This window comes from Balaenoptera musculus, chromosome 17 (assembly GCF_009873245.2).
Source record: "Balaenoptera musculus isolate JJ_BM4_2016_0621 chromosome 17, mBalMus1.pri.v3, whole genome shotgun sequence".
In the NCBI taxonomy this organism is placed as follows: domain Eukaryota; kingdom Metazoa; phylum Chordata; class Mammalia; order Artiodactyla; family Balaenopteridae; genus Balaenoptera; species Balaenoptera musculus.
Window position 1 is genome coordinate 34548942 of NC_045801.1, and position 19119 is coordinate 34568060.

General features: G+C 38.8%; 1 pseudogene; it reads right to left on the reverse strand.

Moving 5' to 3' along the window:
- The window catches only part of LOC118883330, a 48333-nt pseudogene extending 29575 nt beyond the window's left edge, over positions 1–18758 (reverse strand).
- Positions 18759–19119: the final 361 nt, after the last annotated feature.

Here is a 19119-nt window from a genome sequence, read left to right on the forward strand (position 1 = left end):
TTACTGTCAATTTCCTCTTTTGTAGCTGTTAGCAGTTGCCTTAGGTATTGAGGTGCTCCTATGTTGGGTGCATATATATTTATAACTGTTATATCTTCTTCTTGGATTGATCCTTTGATCATTATGTAGTGTCCTTCCTTGTCTCTTGTAACATTCTTTATTTTAAAGTCTATTTTATCTGATATGAATATAGCTACTCCAGCTTTCTTTTGATTTCCATTTGCATGGAATATCTTTTTCCATCCCCTCACTTTCAGTCTGTATGTGTCCCTAGGTCTAAAGTGGGACTCTTGTAGACAGCATATAGATGGGTCTTGTTTTTGTATCCATTCAGCAAGCCTGTGTCTTTTGGTTGGAGCATTTAATCCATTCCTGTTTAAGGTAATTATCAATATGTATGTTCCTATGACCATTTTCTTAATTGTTTTGGGTTTGTTTTTGTAGGTCCTTTTCTTCTCTTGTGTTTCCCACTTAGAGAAGTTCCTTTAGCATTTGTTGTAAAGCTGGTTTGGTGGTGCTGAATTCTCTTAGCTTTTACTTGTCTGTAAAGCTTTTGATTTCTCCATCGAATCTGAATGAGATCCTTGCTGGGTAGAGTAATCGTGGTTGTAGGTTCTTCCCTTTCATCACTTTAAGTATATCATGCCACTCCCTTCTGGCTTGTAGAGTTTCTGCTGAGAAATCAGCTGTTAACCTTATGGGAGTTCCCTTGTATGTTATTTGTCATTTTTCCCTCGCTGCTTTCAATAATTTTTCTTTGTCTTTAATTTTTGCCAGTTTGATTACTATTTGTCTTGGCGTGTTTCTCCTTGGGTTTATTCTGTACGGGACTCTCTGCGCTTCCTGGACTTGGGTGGCTATTTCCTTTCCCATGTTAGGGAAGTTTTCGACTATAATCTCTTCAAGTATTTTCTCGGGTCCTTTCTCTCTCTCTCTTCTCCTTCTGGGACCCCTATAATGTGAATGTTGTTGCATTTAATGTTGTCCCAGTGGTCTCTTAGGCTGTCTTCATTTCTTTTCATTCTTTTTTCTTTATTCTGTTCCACAGCAGTGAATTCCACCATTCTGTCTTCCAGGTCACTTATCCGTTCTTCTGCCTCAGTTATTCTGCTATTGATTCCTTCTAGTGTAGTTTTCATTTCAATTATTGTATTGCTCATCTCTGTTTGTTCTTTAATTCTTCTAGGTCTTTGTTAAACATTTCTTGCCTCTTCTCCATCTTTGCCTCCATTCTTTTTCTGAGGTCCTGGATCATCTTCACTATCATTATTCTGAATTCTTTTTCTGGAAGGTTGCCTATCTCCACTTCATTTAGTTGTTTTTCTGCGGTTTTATCTTGTTCCTTCATCTGGTCCATAGCCCTCTGCCTTTTCATCTTGTCTATCTTTCTGTGAATGTGGTTTTTGTTCCACAGGCTGCAGGATTGTAATTCTTCTTGCTTCTGCTGTCTGCCCTCTGGTCTCTTTTTTGTTTTTATATTGCAATTGTCTGATATGTCTCTGAAGTCTTTTTTTTAATATATTAATTTAATTTAATTTATTTATTTATTATTTTTGGCTGCACCTGGTCTTAGTTGTGGCATGCAGGTTCTTCGCTGCGGCAGGCGAGCTTCTCTTTAGTTGGGGCATGCATGCTCCAGGGCCCATGGGCTCCAGAGCGCATGGGCTCTGTAGTTTGTGACACGTGGGCTTAGTTGCCCTGCAGCATGTGGGATCTTAGTTCCCCAACCAGGGATCAAACCCACATCCCCTGCCCTGGAAGGCAGATTCTTTACCACTGGACCAGTAGGGAAGTCCCAAGCTTTTCTAATTTGGGTTTTCGAGTAAACTTAATGTCCTCTTCTTGAAAAAAATTACAATAAATAAAAGTTGTGGACACATAGAATAAAAAATAAGTTTATTCTGCTTGAAAGTAATTGTAATAAGATGCTGCTCCTTTGGTTTATTTTGTTTGTTTATTTTGTTCTTTGTTTTTCCAAAAAGACAGCCCCCATTTATTATTTCAAGGTTTCTGTCGGTCAGAAGTCTGGGCACAGTAAAGCTGAGAATGCTGCAGTTGTCATCTAAGGCTTGGGGTACCCTTCAAGGCCCATTCAGATTGTTGACAGAATTCCATTATAGGATTGAGGTCCCTGTTTTCTGGATAACTGTCGTCCAGAGACCATTCTCAGCTTCTGGATGCTGCCTGCAGTTCCTTGCCACACGGCCTTTATAGGCAGTTCTTGGCACGGATGTTTACGTGCTTCCAGATTAGCAGGAGCATGTGTCTCTGACATTCTAAAGGGCTCAGTCGCTTTTAAAGACTCACCTGATAAGGTCTGACCCAGCTGGATCGTCTCCCTTTGGATTAACTCAAAAACAGCTGATTAGAAACCTAATCATGGGAGTGATATCCCATCACAGTCACTCCCCTGCACTCAAGGGGAGGAGATTATACAAACTGTGTACACACCAGGGGCTGGAATACTTGGGGGTCATCTTAGAATTCTGCCTGCCACAGCTACTTTCCCACCACTGCCTCTAGGGAGGCTTCTTTGGTTTAATAAGAAGTTGTGTGGTTTTTAAAAAGATGAGACAAACAGTATCATACAATTGACTTTAACTTTTGCTTTGATGGACAGGAAGGTTGAAACCCTGATTCACTCAAGTCTATGGTAGCAAATAGAATTGTGGCCAGTTAAGGATGAGCTGGGATCTCAAACACCAGATTTTCTACCACTCTTCAAGTTGAATTCATGTTACCTCATTTCCTTTGTTCCCAAGTCATTGAAGTCATTTTTGGCAAAGCCTACTTCCCTACTGCCATCTGTCAACAAGGAAAGGATTACAGATTTACTTTCCACTTGAAGATAATTTGAGCAGAAGTAACATTCAAAAGTATTCTGAGGGCTTTCAGGTCACTACAGTTTTCTGACTGAAGCTTTTGGAAAAGCTTCTCCTTTGTCACTCTCAATGCCAGCCTGTAGAAGCATTTGCTTCAGTTATATATTATATATATAACTGAAAGTCTGAAGCTTCATCCCTCCAAGTTATTCTCCTAAGTGTATAGGCTTGGCCAAAAGACCTTGTAGTTTTTGTTTGTTTTGTTTTTCAGAAGAATGAGGTTGGTGACTCTAGGACCTTGAACGGAAGGATCTACCTCATTCACTATATTTACTGAAACTATCTGCCTAATGAACCAAATTGTGAGCAAACTCCTCTCAGTAGAATTGCTTGGAGAACTTGCTTTCCTTTTATCTTTCTCTTAAGTGCACACACAGCTTCTGCTTTGAGTTCAATAAGCACTTCATGACCTGTCTTATTCTATATGGTCGATAATATTCTGTTATTATTTGACAAAATCTCTTGAAAAGGTGGTGATTCAAGGCACTGGTTTGGAGGAAGATGAAGATATTCAGAGCTTAGGCAAGGCTGTTCCCAGGGTCTTTGGCATTGATGCCAAACTGCTGGCCAACATGCAGAGCTGCTTTCTTCTAAAAGGCAGTGTGGGGCTTCCCTGGTGGCGCAGTGGTTGAGAGTCCACCTGCCAATGCAGGGCACACGGGTTCGAGCCCTGGTCTGGGAAGATCTCACATGCCACGGAGCAACTAGGCCCGTGAGCCACAACTGCTGAGCCTGCGCGTCTGGAGCCTGTGCTCCGCAACAAGAGAGGCCGCGATAATGAGAGGCCCGCGCACCGCGATGAAGAGTGGCCCCCGCTTGCCACAACTAGAGAAAGCCCTCGCACAGAAACGAAGACCCAACACAGCCATAAATAAATAAATAAATAAATAAAAATTTAAAAAAATAATAATAAAATAAAAAATAAAAGGCAGTGTGACCAAATGGGCAGCTGAGCTTCCCGAGGTACCTCCTAGAACCTGAGATGGGAGTCTTCTTTTCATCCAAGTTTGCTTGGCAAAGTCTTTTCACAGTTTTAAAGGAGTTAGTGGTATCTATATTTTCAAAAATGGGCTCAGAAAACATGTTTTTTTCCTCTGAAGGCACTGGTCAGTAATAATGAACAAAACCCAGAAGGTCACAGAGAAATGTTTGTAGTTCATTCTTTTCCATGCCAAAGAGAAATGTTATCACTTTCAATTCTTCAAAGATCTGCTTCAAAATACAAGCAAAGAATATTACACATTTTGGAGTGTGGTCATCAACTGACATATTCCACCTCAGCTTCAAGCCCCCTATGGACCAATTTCAGGGCATGTGGCTTTACCAAGGTCTCTCCAGTCCCATGGGGATTCTTTGGTTTGGCATGAGCAATATCTTTGGATGAGCGATCTTGCAGGATACTTCAAAATAAGGCTTCTGATTTGAGATGAATCCATTTGATAAGATTCTGGTATTTCCAAAACAGGATTCTTCTCATGAATGCACACTGTCTGAGATATATTTTAGGATGTAGAAGTGTCAGGTGCTCTGTCAGCTTCGCCGGCCTCAGGTTTACATTGGCAGAATCCTGCCTCATCCAGAGCACCAAGACTTGATATCTGATTGCATTCAGCAATAAAGTAAACCCAAAAAGCACAAATATTTGTTCGTACTGTGATTTATTTCTTTCAACATTTCCAATTTAAGCTAGACATAACAAAAGCAAAGGCAGATATTTTTATTCAAAATGATAGATTATATTTTACTTAATTCTCATTAGTGGTAAACAATTTTAGAAATCCTAAAATGGCAACAGTGACAATGGTATGTTACCCAACCACATGCTCACTTAGCATGTGATAAGACAGTTGAAGCAAGTGGCAGGAAAAATTTGGAAATTTATACCAGCAAACGGCTCCATTCACTAATTACCTGTGTAATCAAAGAGACAACTGCAAAAGCTTTTTGCATCTTCCAGAAATCTCCAGAAGTTCCTCACTACTGATAATGAACGATGATATGCATTTCTACAGGTTTAAAAAGAATCACATAGCTTCCTATGTGTTACACTTTCCGCTGCATTTATGTCTTTTTATATTGCCAATATTTTCACAGATACATGAGTAGTAAAAAACAAAGAATCAACAGGATTCAGAAAATTGTGATGTTCTTTCATTTCCCTCCAGACTCATATGACTAATCTAGAGAATGAGCATGGCACGGGCACATGGGGAAATGGCCTTGGCTTTTCTTACTTACACTTCACTGCAATTCTCTGTTAACTTTCCATTCGGTTAAACTTCCATATACAGTATCATAGGCATAATCTTGCATTCTATTCATACTGACTCTGATTTACTGCAAATAACTTGATAACCATGGAGAGCTAGTCTTGGCCATGTCTTTATCGTGAATGAAACTCTTTAAATGTAGACTTTGATGTTTCCTGTGATCACCTTGCATAAATCAATAGCTGTTTTCTCTTTCCACCATCAGTCTTCTTGTAAAATAGAATTGGAACAAGCTGAGTAAAATGATCTTTTTATCATGTCTTGCAACTATCCTGTCTTTATCATTCCAATGATTGTGAATTTATACAATTATAGAAATCAACTCATGAGTGCTAAAAAATTGCTTTTATATATAGATAAAATAAGCTCCTAAAAGTAAGTGCTATTTTCCAAGAAAAATAAAATATTTTTACTTGAGAATGTCAGGTACATTACACTCTTTTCAACCTGTCTTGAATGAGTGAAGGTAATCTATTATCAATGGTTTTACCACAAAAATCAATATTCACTCTTGAGTTACAATGTCTTCAAATTTTTTCAACTTTTTCATGCTTTCCGAAATTTTTCAGTGCTTCCTAAAATTTTTCAAAGCTGTTTTCCATCTGAAATTCTTCGTGACTGATTTTTTTAAGTGAGACCAATAACTATAAGTAACAGACTATTGCATTCTTTGTAACAGTGTATTCCAACCATTGAACAATTTTCTTAAAGCTTTGCAGTTTACCTGGGATGTTTTGTAATCTTCAGGTAAATTTGTGTTGATACTGCCAATCATGTAATTTCATGAACTTCAAACTATATGCAGGATCCCAAGTGGAAGCTGACTCATTCTCTGGCCAGTAGATGAACTCTGATTAATTACTGGTGACGATAAAGCCCTCTATTACATGTTGCTGTCTTTGGTGTTGTTCTTCAATTTACAATGGAATATTAGCATATCTTGTAAATGATTATAACAGACTTTTGTTCTGACAATGTTTTAAAATAACCACACTTCCAAAACAAACAAAACTCACACAGGCATACACACAACTGACCACAGATGAAACAATCACACTGCTAAAGAAGAATAACAACAACACAATGTATGTACCAAGCCTTGCAGACTGTACAGTGTTGACAGGAACAAATAAGTCCACATGAGGACACAGGCAAAACATCAACTGCAGAATGATGCCAGGTCTCACCATCGTTTGAGGTGAGATGCTCAATAGTGTCCCATCTGAGTCCATTCAGGCTGCTATAACAAAAATATCATAGATGGCTATAAACAACAGAAATTTATTTATCACAGTTCTGAAGGCTGAAAGTCCAAGATCATGGTACCATTCGATTCAGTGTCTGGTGAGAACACACTTCTTGGTTCATTGATGGCCAATTTCTCATGGTGTCCTCACTTGACAGAGAGCTGAGAGGGGAAGCAGGCTCTTTTGTGACTTGTATAAGGGCACTAATGCCATTCATGAGGTCTTCACCCTTATGATCCCATCTAACCTGAATTACCTCCCAAAGGCCCGACCTCCTAATACTATCACATTGGGAGGTAGAGTTTCAGTATGTTAATTTTGGGTGGACACAAACATTCAGTCCATAAGGTGTCCCTAGTTTTTCTTTGATTTTTTTTCTTTTTGTCTACATGAAAAGTTGGATATTTTTACATTTTCACAAGACAAATAGGACCATGACTTACATTTTATAATTTACATAACTGGTTTGAGAGGTATAATTATTGTTCCCTCTGGAATGTTGGGTAGGCCCATGCTCACTGCACCCCCATCTCCACCACTGCCCCATCCTTGCCCTACATTATATTTACACAGTTCTTCCAGAAACCGAATGATACCCACTTAGGCAAAAGCCTGGTTTTTAGTGTATGAGTTTTTTTATAAAAGCTTATGTATTTTATTATTCAATAGTTAGAAGGGGAGTTCGTAGTTTTCTCCTTTGAGGAGACAGTAGATTTTTTTTTTTTTTTTTAATATTTATTTATTTATTTATTTATTTATTTTTGGCTGTGTTGGGTCTTCGTTTCCGTGCGAGGGCTTTCTCTAGCTGCGGCAAGCGGGGGCCATTCTTCATCGCGGTGCGCGGGCCTCTCACTGTCGTGGCCTCTCTTGTTGCGGAGCACAGGCTCCAGACGCGCAGGCTCAGTAGTTGTGGCTCACGGGCCTAGTTGCTCCGCGGCATGTGGGATCCTCCCAGACCAGGGCTCGAACCCGTGTCCCCTGCATTGCCAGGCAGATTCTCAACCACTGCGCCACCAGGGAAGCCCCGAGACAGTAGATTTTAAAGTATGTTTTCAAATGCATTTGGCAATGATTTCAGAGAAGAAATGACAGGATTACAAAAGGAGCTAGAAAGAAAGAAAGCAAAACTTAGTAGCAAAATATCGTGTCCTTATTTGCCACAGATCCACAAATAAGTGGCAGGGACATCACAGGGGTCCAGAGAATGGTTTCACAAGCAATTATAGAGTTAAGAACTTTCAGAGATGAGCTTGAGACAACATGAACCATTTCACATGCAAATCAAAATCTCAAAGCCAATGAAATTGATAGTGTATTACCCTTACAGAAACACTGAGGAGGAATGGCAATGTAACCACCTTAAATGGCCACTGTTGTCTGCTTATGACACCTCTTAGTGAGGACTGGGAACACAGAAATGTCCACTAGGGCTTATGGTGCCAGGTTCCAAGGAAGAGCTCCCTGACAGGTGTTATTCCTTGCTTCATAAAGTCTCAATGTCCTTTTGGGCCTGGACACCCATTTCTTGCACAATGGTTGCACTCTGAGACTAACCAATAGCTGATGTACATGACCAAAGTGAAAAGCAGATATCTCAAATATAGACTGAGGATTCATGTTGGAAAACAAAGATGAATAACACAAACTTTATTTTTTTTTACACTTTATGCTAATTTTATTTTATTTATTTATTTTAATTTATTTTTTATTGAAGTATAGTTGATTTACAATGTTATGTTAATTTCTGCTGTACAACAAAGTGACTCAGTTATACACATATATACTTTTTTTAATATTCTTTTTCATTATGATTTATCCCAGGATATTGAATATAGTTCCCTGTGCTATACAGTAGGACCTTGTTGTTTATCCATTCTATATGTAATAGTTTGCATCTACTCACCCCAAATTCTCAGTCCCTCCTTTCCCCACCCCCTGCCCCCTTGGCAACCACAAGTCTGTTCTCTATGTCTGTGAGTCTGTTTATGTTTTGTAGATAGGTTCACTTGTGCCATACTTTAGATTCTAGATATAAGTGATACCGTATGGTATTTGTCTTTCTCTTTCTGACTTACTTCACTTAGTATGATCATCTCTAGTTCCATCCATGTTGCTGCAAATGGCATTAGTTCGTTCTTTTTTATGGATGAGTAATATTCCATTGTATACATGTACCACATCTTCTTTGCCCATTTATCTGTTAATGGATATTTAGGTTGCTTCCATGTCTTGGCTGTTGTGAATAGAGCTGCTATGAACATAGGGGTGCGTGTATCTTTCTGAATTATAGTTTTGTCTGGATATATGCCCAGGAGTGGGATTGCTGGATCATATGGCAACTCTATTTTTAGTTTTCTGAGGAACCTCCATACTGTTTTCCATAGTGGCTACACCAACTTACATTCCCACCAACAGTGTAGTAGGGTTCCCTTTTCTCTACACCCTCTTCCAGCATTTGCTCTTTGTAGCCTTTTTAATGATGGCCATTCTGACCAGTGTGAAGTGGTAGCTCATTTTAGTTTTGATTTGCATTTCTCTAATAATTAGCAATATTGAGCATTTCTTTACATATCTATTGGCCATCTGTATGTCTTCTTTGGAGAAATGTCTATTTAGGTCTTCTGCCCTTTTTTGATTGGGTTGTGTATAAAACAAACTTTTTAAAAAGATGCGAAATAGAAAAAGAAGCAAGGTATTCTGTGAAACATAATTAAAGGCAATAAAAAACACAATTAAAATACAATTTTAAATGGATTTTAAATGTTCATTGATTGTTATGGTTGTCTTTTGTTTGTTGCTATAGCACTTAGAAACACTGAAAAACATTCAAATCGTTTTTAGAACTTAGCCAAATAAAATTCTTTGCCTCAAAATTACACCCTGTGAAGTCAGAATAGTGGTTACCCTTAAGGGTGGCAGTGCCCAGAAAGGGCAGGAGAGGCCTTTTTGTGTATTAGTAAGGTCTTTTGCCCCTGGGACTGGTTGTGTGGGTGTGTTCCAGCCGTGTGCTGGAGTCTGTGCAAATCATCTCTGAGAGCTGAGTTCTTATTTCCAGGAATTTGTGACCTAGTTGTTAAACACAGCCATCAATAAAAATTACATTATAGAAACTTAAGATTAAATAAATTATATAAAAAGGATACTCAAAACTTCCTAATTATTTTACTATATTTAACTGTTATCCATGCTCTTGAGGTTATTTATGCACATTGTATCTGTGTGACGGAAATATATAACATATACAGATATATATTTTATATATATATATATATATATATAACTACATGTCTCTCCCCAATTCTGCATTCAGTGACATCATGTTGGTAGTCTGAAATGGGCCATGGTGGCTGATTTCATTTGCACCACAGAAGTGGACAAACGTTAGAAGTCAGGGCTTGAGTTTTATTGATTTTTCTAGACTTAGGAAAGTAATGGAGAAAATATTAATAATTCAGATTGAACTTAAAAGTACATCACGTCTGTAGCCATTACATTGTAAATAGAACAGAAAAATGAGGAAATAGTCTTTCAATATTTGAAAACTATTATCCAGTTCAGCGAAGTTGCTCACATCATTGACAAATAAGTTCAGACATACGTCTTCATTATTTCACTTTTGTCTTACTCATTAATATAAAGAAAAATATTAACCAACATTCATGTTGAAATTACAGTCATTAGTTGCAAACTTAGATTGTCCACTTGTATAAGAAATAAGGAAAAATCAATTTTTTTCTCATAATTTCTTCATTTCTACTCCTTTGTTTCTGTTCTCTTTTTCTGTAATTCTAATTAATTACATTAGTTTAATGTAAGGCCTCATTACTCTCGTATTTTCCACCTCTCTGTTTATTTGTTATGCTTTCTGGGAGATTTCTTCAACTTTATCTTCCTTCTGTTGAATTTTTAAAATTTGACAATCATTTTAAATTTCCAAGACTTCTTTCTTATTCTGTAATTCTACCATATTTACAACATCCTTTTTTTGTTTTAGAGGTGGAATTTTAATTTTTCAGATATTTCTGAATATACAAAAGGGTATTTTTTAAAATGTTTATTTATTTATTTTTGGCTGCGTTGGGTCCCTGTTGCTGCACACAGGCTTTCTCTAGTTGCAGCGGGCGGGGGCTACTCTTCGTTGCGGTGCGTGGGCTTCTCATTGTGATGACCCCTCCTGCAGTGGAGCATGGGCCCCAGGCACGCGGGCTCCAGACCGCTGGCTCAGCAGCTGCGGCGCACAGGCCTAGCTGCTCGGTGGCACGTGGGATCCTCCCAGACCAGGGCTCGAACCCCCGTCCCCTGCATTGGCAGGCGGACTCCCAACTGCTGTGCCACCAGGGAAGCCCGAAAGGGTATTTTTTTAAGTTGTCCACGATTCTCTGAATTATTTGTCTCTTGTAGGATTGATTTCTCTGTTTAATTTGGTCCTTCTTTTTTCTTGTTACAGTCTTTTCTCCAGTGTCTAGTGATTCTTGGTTGCTCATTTATATTTAAAAATGAGGCAATAGTAAAGCCTGTTCCTTGGGAGCTTGGCTATATGGATGGGCTTGTTGAATGACAGGCTTTGTTTTCAGGTGAGCAGTTGGAGATCAGCCAATTTGCTTGGGGACATTAAAATGCAGGGCTCCTGCATTGTTATCTTGTTGTCTCCTGGCAGGTTGGTCAATTTCCTTAGAGAAGTCCCTCCCTATTTACTTTAACCTTGGGAGTAAACAGTAGGCAGCCTGTGACCAAGGGCAGGTAAGGTGACTCTTCCAAAGACAGACTCCTGTTTTCTGCCACACTTCATTTCTGCCCTCTGTACTACCTGCCTTTGTTGAGTCTTTGAGTCCTGAACCTCTCTGAGTTTCTGTAGGCAAATCAGCTCCCTCCTCATTGCAGGCCACTTCTTAGGAATGTCAAGAAACAGTTTCCTACACTCTGCTTCATCAGTTACCACCCCATTTCCTGGTTTTTGTCTCGAAAAATTTTTAGAAATTCTCATCATTGTTCACTATTTTGAAACAGAAACCTCAACTCATTTTTAACTGTTTGGGACTTCATATATAGGGCTGTTTCCTTTGGGCGGGGTAAGAAGAGTTATGGGTATGGGGGTGTTGTCATAATTTTTTAAAGACCTGAGCTAATATTTCTGTCACTATTGGTTCATGTAAACCCTCTGTCTTGTTTTCTTAAATGTATTTATCCCCATTCCTCACTTCTCTCCCTCTCCTTCCACCGGGCAACCATTTTACTGTATGGGATGATGTATATCCTTCTATTTGTATGTATCCCAGTAAAATAATGTATCATTATTCTCTGTGAACTTATTTAACTTTATTTTAATTTATACAAATGATATTGTGCTAAATATCTCATTCTCCTACTTTTTTCGGTCAGCTCAAGCTTATTAATTATATTTTCAGAAATTCCCACATCTCTATTATTTTTTATCTGCTTGATCTGTCAGTTAAAATCTCCAACTATAATTAATGTATCTATTTCTGTCAGTTGTGATTTAATATATATTTGAGACTGTTTTATTAAGTGCTTATGTGTACATGGTTATATCATTTTGTATTTATTAGTATGTATTATCCCTCACTAACTTTAATTCTACTTTTTACTTGAATTTTAGTTTTTCAGGTATTAAGATTGCTACCTCAGCTTTCTTTTAATTTTTAATTTTTGCCTGGTATATCTTTTTCTATCCCTCTATTTCTAACTTTTCTATGCCTTTCTGTTTTATTTATTTATTTATTTTTATTATTTTTGGCTGTGTTGGGTCTTCGCTGCTGCTCGCGGGCTTTCTCTAGTTGCGGCTCTCCTGGGTCTCTAGATGGCTGGCTGCAGATCTAGGGACTTGTCAGCCTCCATAATCATGTGAGCCAAGTCCTTACAATCAATCTATCTAACATCTCTCTCTAGTCTCTATACAGAGATAGTTTATCTATCTATCCTTTTTGTTCTGTTTCCCTGTCGAACTCTAATACAGTAACTTTACCATTTACATGTATTTTACTTAATATTATATTAGGATTTGTTTCTTACATGGCATTTCTACTTTCGTCTTTTCTTCTTTCTTTTTTCCTGCTTTCCTTTGAGTGGAAGAAATTTTCTTCTCATGAAGCAAGTATGTCCTACAAAATGCCTCTCTAGTCAATGTTTTATCAATAAAATGCTTCTTGATTTTTAATATCCAAGTGTCATAATACATAAGTACATAACGATGAAAGACTTTTGGGGGCTGATGTTTATGTAGGAAAAAAATTTGTATTTACAGTCCCCAAACTAAGTACGATATATATTTTTTTAATATTATTTATTTATTTTTGGCTGTGTTGGGTCTTCAATGCTGCGCACGGGCTCTCTCTAGTTGTGGCGAGCGAGGGCTACTCTTCGTTGTGGTGCTCGGGCTTCTCATTGCAGTGGCTTCTCTTGTTGCAGAGCACAGGCTCTAGGGTGTGCGGGCTTCCGTAGTTGTGACACGCAGGCTCAGTAGTTGTAGCTCGCAGGCTCTAGAGCACAGGCTCAGTAGTTGTGGCTCACAGGCTTAGTTGCTCCACAGCATGTGGGATCTTCCTGGACCAGGGCTTGAACCCATGTCCTCTGCATTGGCAGGCGGATTCTTAATCACTGCACCACCAGGGAAGTCCCCAGTACAATAGTTTTAATAATATGATGTGAAGGAAGTGTCAAGTTACATTCCTGATAAAATTGGTAAAATGTCCAAATCATGTGTAGACATTTTGAAAAGTGCACTAAGTGTCAAGTAAGGGGACATATGTTCCAGATGTTGCAGAAACAGAGAGAAGAGAAAAGAAAAATTTCAAAGCTGTAAAGCATATGGTGGAGTGTAAGACCCAGCAGAGAGGAGAGAGGTACTTTCAGGCAGGACACACAATATGAACCATCAGAACTCAAGAAACTGGCATGAGGACACAGGATGAAGTACAGGCTGCAAACAGTGGCAGAAAAAATGTAAAAGTCTACATTCTGAACCACTGGCCCCATTCCCAAGCTTGGCTCTCATAGCACTGGATGTTGGGCTTTTTCCTATTACCAGCTCCACCTCAGACAGTTCTGGAAGATTACCCTCCAGAGAAAGTGATCAGCCACAAAGAAGAAATTTCAGGCACTTTAATCTGAGAGGGTTGCCAAAAAGCGGCTGGGACCCCATCCAATTACTCTTCAGAAAATGCCATCAGAACACTCCCCAACCATTCAGAGCTTCCAATCAGTGTCTATCAAAATGATCACATGGCTTTTCTCTTTTCATTTATTACAGTAGAACTCTTCTAACCAACTTACATTTAACTGACCAATACTCACCATCTCTCAGGAAAACTTACTGACAAATGTTTATGGTATACTGCACGCTTATGGCTAGTAGGCTACTCTCTGGTATAATCACATACTTCCATTCCCACAAATTGAGTTATTTCATTGTTTTTTTGTCCCCAAATTGCTTTTTGCCATTTGTGCTTGTTATTTTAAATATTTAATCAAATATTTCTTAATTTGGCGAAATATGAGTGTGAAGCAGAAGAACTGTTGATTCTGTTTAGAATAGGCAGAATTCTAAAGATTTCCCCCAAGATTCTCATCCCCTGGTTATTCAAACACTAATCTAGGTACTGTTTTATAGGGACTTCAGAGATGGAATTAAAATGATTAATCAGCTGACCTTAAAATAGGGAGATTATCCTGGATTTTCCAGATAGGTTCAAAATAATCACATGAACCCTTAAAAGCAGAAGAGTCAGGTATAAGGGGAGAGCAGAAAGATCAGAAGTGTGAGAACTCCCCCGCCATTGCTGGCATTGAAGACTGAGGAAAGACGTCAAGAGCTGAGGAATGTGGGCAGCCTTTAGAAGATGAGAATGATCCTGGCCAAAGGACCACCAGGAAACAGGGACGTCAGTCCTACAACCTCACAGGAATAAATTCTGCCAATAACCCAAATGATTCTGGAAGTGATTCTCCCGTAAAAGCCTCCAGTCAGGAACGAAGCTCTTGCCAACACCTCGATTTCAGCCTTGTGGGACCCTACGCAGAGCTTACTGAACTCTGACCAAAGACATCTGAGATAGTTAATGGGTCTTGTGTTAAGCAACTCAGGTGGTGATAATTTGTTACAGCCGCACTAGGAAATGAATACACTATTGAAAACTAAATTTATTACTTTGAAAAAAATGGGTAAGATGAGTTGCTGAAAAAAAGCTGTTTTTGAATGTGATGTGACCACGACAATTGTAAAAGATTGGAAAGAAGATTGTAAAAATCTGCAGAAAAATACATGCCATCTGCTTCACAAATGCCCTAGAGGCTTCACTCCACTTTAACAGCGCCCAAACTAGAAATTGAGGGCAATACATGATGGGCATGGCTTACGTAGGAAAGACAACTCAGAAATCCATTGATCTATACTAAACGAAAAGAACTTAGCTCTACATTTAAGGAGTGATGTTAAGTATATGGAGTTTTAAGTTAGCCGTATAAATTTGCCCCTGCATTTGAAAGACTGGTGTTTATATGTTTTAAGTTAAAACAAAATGGATAAGGTATCTATGTCATTTTTTTTTTTAAAATGTTTATTTATTTATTTATTTATGGCTGTGTTGGGTCTTCGTTTTTTCTGTGCGAGGGCTTTCTCTAGTTGCGGCAAGTGGGGACCACTCTTCATCGCGGTGCGCGTGCCTCTCACTGTCGCGGCCTCTCTTGCTGCAGAGCACAGGCTCCAGACGCGCAGGCTCAGCAATTGTGGCTCACGGGCTTAGTCGCTCCGTGGCATGTGGGATCTTCCCAGACCAGGGCTCGAACCCGTGTCCCCTGCATTGGCAGGCAGACGCTCAACCACTGCGCCACCAGGGAAGCCCACTGCGCCACCAGGGAAGCCCTGTCATTTTTTAAAGATTCCATGCTCTAAGCAAATTTTTTATTAACAGACAAATTATCAATCCTGATTGCCTCTGATAAGAGAGTTTCTCCTGTAAACCAGTGAATCATCAACTGCTTTCCTAAAGTTCTAGGCTCCTGTTGTTACTGGTTATACTAGGTGTGTGCAGTGCTGTCTTTCACTATAAGCTCTCTGCAGAATAATGCCTGTTATCCTGGGGCGGGGGGTTTGGGGGGTGCTTTCCTTTCCTGTGCTTCTCCATCTTCAGCTCCCTATGTTGTACATGTGAGATAGTTTCATTGGATGCTATGCATTTTCACCAGAATTTTCAGTTTCCAAGTTGGATAGGACCTGAAGTAATTTCCCCACTGCACAGTCCTTGAATTACATTCCTGCCTTCAGCATTTCAGGTTTTTAGTGTTTCTGAGGCTGCAAACTGAAATGCTTTTGGGGTGAGGCAGGTAACCTAAATAAGAAAATCATGAGAAAGGGAGTGACATGGGCTGGTGTAAGTAACAGGGAGTGGTAAGTCCAGTGATAAACCAGAGTTAGTGCCAAAAAAAATAAAGTGCCTGTTAGTGATTGCTGATGCTAATTTCATGCCCACTACCAGCTGCCTTTTAGATCTCCTTTCTAATTTTCATTTTAACTGCCACTTTACAAACTGACAAAAATATATACAATTTTATGAATGACAAAAAGATGTATTAATTATAAGTAGTTTCCTAAAGTAAAGTTGTGTTTTGTAATATAGCAGAACATTTCCCCCAACATTTTGGTGAATAACCGATATGCTATTTTGTCATTGTATTGTCCTCTCGTACAATGAGAAGGAACCGGATGGTCTGAGAGGACCTACACATTTTTTAGAGAGAAAGTTGAGAAAAGAAAAGATAAGGGGAAGTTGAAGAAGGTAGAAATAAAAATTGAGAGAGAAGAGCAAAGTAAGAATTTTGAGGCAATAGGAAAAGGCCTTTGAAATTTGTCATCACTAACTTGGAAATACAGTTTTCTAGATTGTAGGTAACAGCCTGCTCAAAAGTAAATTCCAGTTATACTCAATGACTTTTTAAATACTGTTTTATACCCTGCAGAGGGTCATGAAAAATTTCCATGTGCTTTTGAGGAATTCTTCTTGAGAGATTCTTTTCTAATCATTGATGAGAGATTAATTTTAAATCACTTCTGAATCCCTTTGAGAAAAAGTTGCGTATATTCTTTCCCACAGCTCAATTGCATTAGTACATTAGCACGGAGATTTTTGGCAGAGCAAAAATCTAGTGTATTTTGACTATTTAGGTGTTAAAAGTTTTAGGGTGAGGTTTCATTTTGTTCTACAAAGTCTGCCAAACTCTGACTAAAACAAATAGGCCAGCAGTATAAAACTAGATACTGGTTACATGTCTTTTTGCATGAAACCTGTTGTAAGTAGATAATTGTATAAGAAAATTACAGAGTTGTAGTGTTAAGAATTTTAAAACTAACTATGTGACTAACTAACTTTCTGAAATACATCAGAACCAAAAGCCCAGAAAGAGCTCTCCTTCGTGGTTCAAAGCAAACTGACCAAAAGATATAAAAGTTAATTCCCTTATTACATTATATTTTGGAGAGTTATTGAAGTTGCTGAAGATTAAGGATATTGAAACAATTATAATTTCAGATGCTGTCTTGTGACATTATGTGGTTTGAGGCAGGACGTGGTTAGGAGGGATTTTTTTCACTAATAGGAAACAGAGGCAGGAATATCTAGAAAGAGATGTTAGGATAATTGCAAACTGACAACTTGTATAATTCCTGGATTGATTGTTAATATTGAGGATAAAAATATTTGATAGTGTAACCTTGGTAACTAGGTGAAAATGAAATGTTACCCATAGTAGAGGATTTTAGATTTTTGACATTTTATGACTTGTGTGGATTTAAATAAGACTTTTACCATAAGTATTGGGTTGTTGAGGAGTTATTTTAGGCAGTTTAAGTCAGGACAGGAAATAAAAGATTAGAGTCGTGTCAATGTCAGAGGCCTACAGGGGCCAGGCAGAGGACACAGTAAATGAGGGTGGCCTGGTATAAGAAGAAGGGGAAATGTGGAGAGGGACCACCTGGGAGTGTGTGTTCCATCTGCAGGCGGCAGCTGTTGACATCTGGGGATGTGGGGTATGGGATCTTCAAACATTTTTAAGCGATTTTGGATATCTGGGTTTTATGTAATATGTCTTGATGTTTAATTCAGCAAATAATGTCATTGCTAATCACTCCCATGGGTAGCAAAATGTCCAATAGGAAAAATGAACAAATCAAGGGATAAATGGACCACAAATGACCTAGCATATAACTGTTGTTCAACAGTAATAAGGGGGGAAAATCAAGCATGATACTGGTATATTTAACAAAACACACACTTATAAAAGACTGTGTGAATAAGGTCATGTTTTTACTTAGCCTTCCTTGGGCAATTTGAACATGGAAAGGGCTCTCTGCATTTGTGAATTTGATTTCTTGTTCCAAATACTTGGGTTTTAGGAGATGGCTCCAGCCTCTTTTGCTGAGTAAATACCCTGTTTTTTTCTGCATTTCCACTCACAGTGGAAGAGAGAGGAATGGATCTTCAGAGATACTGTGACTTTCGGCAGGAATCTCCTCTCACAGCACCTCTGAATACAAAGTTCCAAAAGGGGGAGGTTTTCAAGGACCTCTAGCTGAGTTGGTATTTATAGCACCTGAAATGTAGTAGGGATGCACTAACCATATAATTGCATTAAGAAATTGAATTCTTGGCACTTTCTGAAATTTGAACATATATTGTTTTAAAATCAGAAATAAGGGGCTTCCCTGGTGGTGCAGTGATTGAGAATCTGCCTGCCAATGCAGGGGACACGGGTTCGAGCCCTGGTCTGGGAAGATCCCACATGCCGCGGAGCAACTGGGCCCGTGAGCCACAATTACTGAGCCTGCGCGTCTGGAGCCCGTGCTCCGCAACAAGAGAGGCCGCGATAGTGAGAGGCCCGCGCACCGCGTTGAAGAGGGGCCCCCGCTTGCCACAACTAGAGAAAGCCCTCGCACAGAAACGAAGACCCAACACAGACATAAAAAAAAAAAAAAATCAGAAATAAATGCTATTTTTTAAAGTTTAATCGATAGAAAACAGTATAGAACACATAAAATTCAAGCGTTAAGTATGTAAACAGCTTAGAGAAACAACTTTCCTGGACAACCTGCTCACTAAATATCCATTTACCCCACCCTTAACCCCTGAGCTTCTCAGATTCCCTGAATTCCACTGACCTTGGTCTCTTTGTAGACCCACTCTGGATACATTCTCATCAAAGAACAGGTTTTCTCTTGTCTTGGGCCTGGATTTCTCCATGAGCACTGGCCAATGTGGGTGGGAAATTCCTTCCATATCTGCTCTGGTGGAATTGCCTGTCTCCTCTCTGAGACCACCATCCATTTTCTTCTCTTCTGATTTAAGAATCATTTGTTCAATTTCTATTATTTTCCTGGTTACTCTTAAATTTTTAATTAAGCATATGGAATTTGGCAAAGTCTAAGTCCATAAACACTGCCACATCTTTCTCCCTCTCCTAAAGCAGATAAGGACGGTAGAGTGACTTCACCCTGATCGTTCTGCCCTCGGCTTACATATTGCCCAATGTTTTAGTCTCACTTTTTTATACTCCCCAAATAGTTGCTATTATTGTTCTTATTTTATACGCTCTTATTTTATATATAAGATATAAATATATCTTATTTTATATTTTTATACTCCCCAAATAGTTGCTATTATTGTTCTTATTTTATATACTTGTTTGGATTTTCCCCTATGTTTACTGATTTCT